Source organism: Phycodurus eques, chromosome 16, assembly GCF_024500275.1.
Source record: "Phycodurus eques isolate BA_2022a chromosome 16, UOR_Pequ_1.1, whole genome shotgun sequence".
NCBI lineage: Eukaryota > Metazoa > Chordata > Actinopteri > Syngnathiformes > Syngnathidae > Phycodurus > Phycodurus eques.
The window spans coordinates 1425975-1430483 of NC_084540.1; positions in this window are offsets into that span (position 1 = coordinate 1425975).

The following is a 4509-nucleotide window of genomic DNA, read 5'->3' on the forward strand; positions in this document are numbered from 1 at the left end:
TTTCATCGATCTTTAGCATCGAGTCTTCTTCCCTGATGCACCCACAACTGCAGGTCTTGTGACCTCGTCCGCCATGACACCTGCGCTTTGTTTCGGTTCACAGTAGCGCTCGCTTTGCGCCGGCGAGCCTCGGCCAGATGCGGCGATTGGAGAGGAAACATCACAAAAGGAAATGAAATGGATACAGAAATAAAGCCAGCATTTAATATCAATTAAAAATGGGGAAAACATTTTTTTTTTACTGCTTGTAATAATATTGGAAGTGATGCATCTTTGATTCTCTGCAGTTGTATGCGTGACACAATTTGATCATTCCGACCATCACGACATTTTAGACAATGACGATGACACATCTATGCATGATGGAGGTTATTTTTTATCCATAACGTTTGATGACGTGCAACTCATTTTCGACCCCAAACTCTGTTAACAGGGTTCTCTGAAGACTTGTCAGAAGGGGGAGGCCAAGCCAACCTTTAAAAAAATCTAAATCAAAATAAAAACCGTTCCCAACAACTGCTTCTTCCAAAGATAGGGTACAGATGAGAGGTGCGCAACTCGTGCAAAGGTTATTGTGGGTCATGTGCGAGCAGCGGAAGTGCAAAACAAGAACTAGGGCGAGGATGGCATCTACGTGTGCCGTGTGTGCGTGCGTGTGTGTTTCTGTGGTTCAAAGAGTGAAGCAAGAGCGTTTGGTTCAACACACATCTTTAAAAGTCGTGCAAAGTGCGTAGATGTCCATCTATGGCGCACGTGATTAACGCGGCAATGGCAAGAACAATGAAAGATACAAAGTCTTTTCATCTGTTCGTATACGGCACTGAGACCGTGCTCCACGACACACGCGCGCACAACTGAATGTAATCCGGACTGACAGCTAGCCTTCGCGCTTGAGAACACACCGCCTCTCAAAATGGACGCAGAAGGAATGTTTTACATGCACACATGTCCGCACACAGCGACTAAATGGACTCTCTGTCTAGTGCAGTCGTGAACCGGGGAATTAGGAGCCGGGTGATTAGGAGGACGGATGGACTAACAGACGCACTAGCACAGCAAATTAGACCAAACCTAAAGGTGGGCCGGAGAAAGCCAACGGGAGGTGGCCCTCGGCGACCGGTGGTCACAGGCCAGCGATGTGGTGCATAGGATTTTGAAAATTCCACCGAGGTTACTTGTACTCCAGCTGTGTGTATTGTGGACACCTGTGGGGAACGAAGTTCGAAGAGGGAATGACATCTTCACAAGTCATTCGGTGTTTGTACACGCAGGATGAAGTGAGGTGACAGAACTGCACCATTCTTTATCCTGGGTTAGGGGAGTGCCCCCATCGTGATTTTCAGGGGAGATTCAGGGATCAGAGGTTTCGGGGCGCTGGGGTTCATTCATCCGAGGGGATCGCCCCCCCCCCCCAAAACGGCCGAGAGGGGTGGCGCAAACCATTTCTGAGGCAAGGGGGGGTTGCCGTATTTTTGCCATGAAACTATTACATTGCAAACAATTCGTGTGCTTCTCCCATTTTCTAGGTTCAAATATGACAAACAGTTTCTTAAAAAGAAATCAAATAAGATTCTCAAATTTTAGGGCTGAACGAAAAGTTTAAAATGAGGCAGACATTTGCATTCTGGGATGGCAGGAGCACATAAGTTGTATTTCAAATGGCCAAAAGAGAAAATAATAATCATAAAATAAATAATAATCCGTGTGAAATTTCACCCGGCTTTGTACCTTTACAAGGCACAAACGAAAACACACCCCAGACAAGATGTTCTTCATTAAGAAATCTGGCGCTGTATTGTAAAGTGTTCAAAAAAAATCAATAAACATATTAAAATATAGTGTAAAGAAGTTGAATTACGTGTAATCAAGCAGAAAGTATCTCTCACTGTATTACCAAAAAAAAAAATCAATAAACATATTAAAATATAGTGTAAAGAAGTTGAATTACGTGTAATCAAGCAGAAAGTATCTCTCACTGTATTACAAAAGAAAATCAATAAACATATTAAAATATAGTGTAAAGAAGTTGAATTAAGTGTAATCAAGCAGAAAGTATCTCTCACTGTATTACAAAAGAAAATCAATAAACATATTAAAATATAGTGTAAAGAAGTTGAATTAAGTGTAATCAAGCAGAAAGTATCTCTCACTGTATTACCAAAAAAAAAATCAATAAACATATTAAAATATAGTGTAAAGAAGTTGAATTACGTGTAATCAAGCAGAAAGTATCTCTCACTGTATTACCAAAAAAAAAATCAATAAACATATTAAAATATAGTGTAAAGAAGTTGAATTAAGTGTAATCAAGCAGAAAGTATCTCTCACTGTATTACCAAAAAAAAAAATCAATAAACATATTAAAATATAGTGTAAAGAAGTTGAATTACGTGTAATCAAGCAGAAAGTATCTCTCACTGTATTTCAATAGATTTCTGTGTTGCTGTGCCTTTAAATGTGGCGGGGCCTAGTGCGGGACATCAGGAGCGCGTTGACCTTTTCCCGCGTAGTTAGTTCTGCGTTAATGTCTTCTCCGCGCTCTTTGTGAGCGATTTCATGTTGCATTTGTGTTTGACTTTTCGGCAACCGCGGCTATCTTGATATTACCCCTCCCCCCTTGGCCCACTCGCAGACGGTGCAGCCCGAGCATGTTTCCGTACGTTATTATTATTGCGGCTCGACTGATTTTAAGGCTTATTCTAAGTCATCGTGGTCCTTTTGAAAACGGTGGGTGGCGCTTGTCATGAATAACGAACATGAGGAATGATTACATCCACGAAATGACTCCTCTACGGCTTTAGCTTCTAAATAAGAAACTTTTGTTTCCACTTGCTGCCTCATTCTTGTCAGAGCACATCCTGCTGTTTGCATGAAAACAAACTTAAAGATGCAATATATTGCAACGCAGACTATGACGATCTGTTGACATCAGCTATTTATTTAGATTTTTTTTGATTGCCGAACATGTTTATTAAACACAGCGTTCGTCATTTCGCCCCAAAACCTGACAACAGTACCTCACTCGTTACGCCTGGCAAATTCCCTCGGCTGAGTGTTTACAACCCACAACAAAACGTTTCAGTCTTCCCCTCGCTTTACTGTTGTTATTTTCGAACAGAGAGTAGGACATGACAAAATCAGATGCGGCAGATGAGACGGAGGCACAAATGATTTAGCGAGCAGCCGAGTTAGGATCCGAGACGCCGAGGTGTGATGTCGTGCTCGGGGGGGACGGAGGAATCGGGGTGCCTTCTTAGCAAAGATTGAGTGTCATTTAATGCAGGAGTGAGTGGAGAAATTATGGCACGGCTGCTACCTGGCAGACAATATATGTGATGCATAGCTCATAAGGATGCTATCCCTGCTGAATGACAAGCAGCGCATTAATAGGAAGTGAATTCTAACGGCCACCGGCAGCCGAGAGCTGAGCTGGCTAATGGCTGTATGTCACCGGAATGGCGCGCCTCTGCCTCTGCCTCTGCGGGACACTTAGCTCTTCATCGCTCCAGCTCGTCTTCCTCCCGCCACCGCGTGACCTTCCCATCCAAGAGCTCGGTGCAAAGGGCCTTTTTCTAATCGCGTTCTTCTCGTCGGCTTTTAATATAACCTTGAAGCTACGCGATATATTGACGGATCGTGTCGTTTTTCAATTTGAAACAAAAGAATGCTGATTATCTCGAGTACAAGAGATGGAACCGAGGAGCTCGACAGATTGAGGTGCTTAACATTTGAAGGCAAAGGTCCTTGACTGGGATTTGCTTGCAACGGCCAGTGACTGTGTAGAACCCGTCGATGTGTGTGCACTTTGGCGCTCTGGAGGTAAATCGGAGTGGTCCCACGGTGTTATCATACTTGTCGTCCCCAGCAACTGACAAGGCTGAATGGGCTCAGGCGGTCAACCTTGCAAATCAAAGAGTAATAACAATGCGACGATGCCGACACAAACATTTGGATTGATGACAATTCAGTAACATTACGACCAATGGAAGGTCGGCATTTGAATGCCCCTTGAAGTTGCACAATTTCAATCCCAATTTTTGTTTCCGTCATATCCGGCCATCCATTTTAAATAGCCCTCGTGCTATCTAGCCGGCGAGCTAGAAAGGTGACAGCTGTTCCAAGGCAGCAAGGATTTACAGCAGCGACAGGCGCAAAACCAACCTACCTTTGGCCACAGTACGCTGAGGGATCCTGGTTAAAGTAAGCCCTTTTTTTAAACTAAAAAGAACAACTTTTCGGGAGACAGAAGCGGGAGCCAAAACATGCCAACATACTCTCTTTGCAGGTCAATAGATGCTTTTCCAAGAAGCAAATTGGATTTTTCATCTGCTGGACTATTAGATTTCCGTGAGTGTGAGTCCGATCCCTAGTCATTATGATTTTTCTTTTTTGGCTCCACACCACACACAAAAACCACAAACAAATCCTCTTAAGACTGGGTGGCTCGAGAGAAACATCAGCTTGAGACACTTCATCGCGCCTTTCACCCCGTCTGGCCTTTTCCGGGCT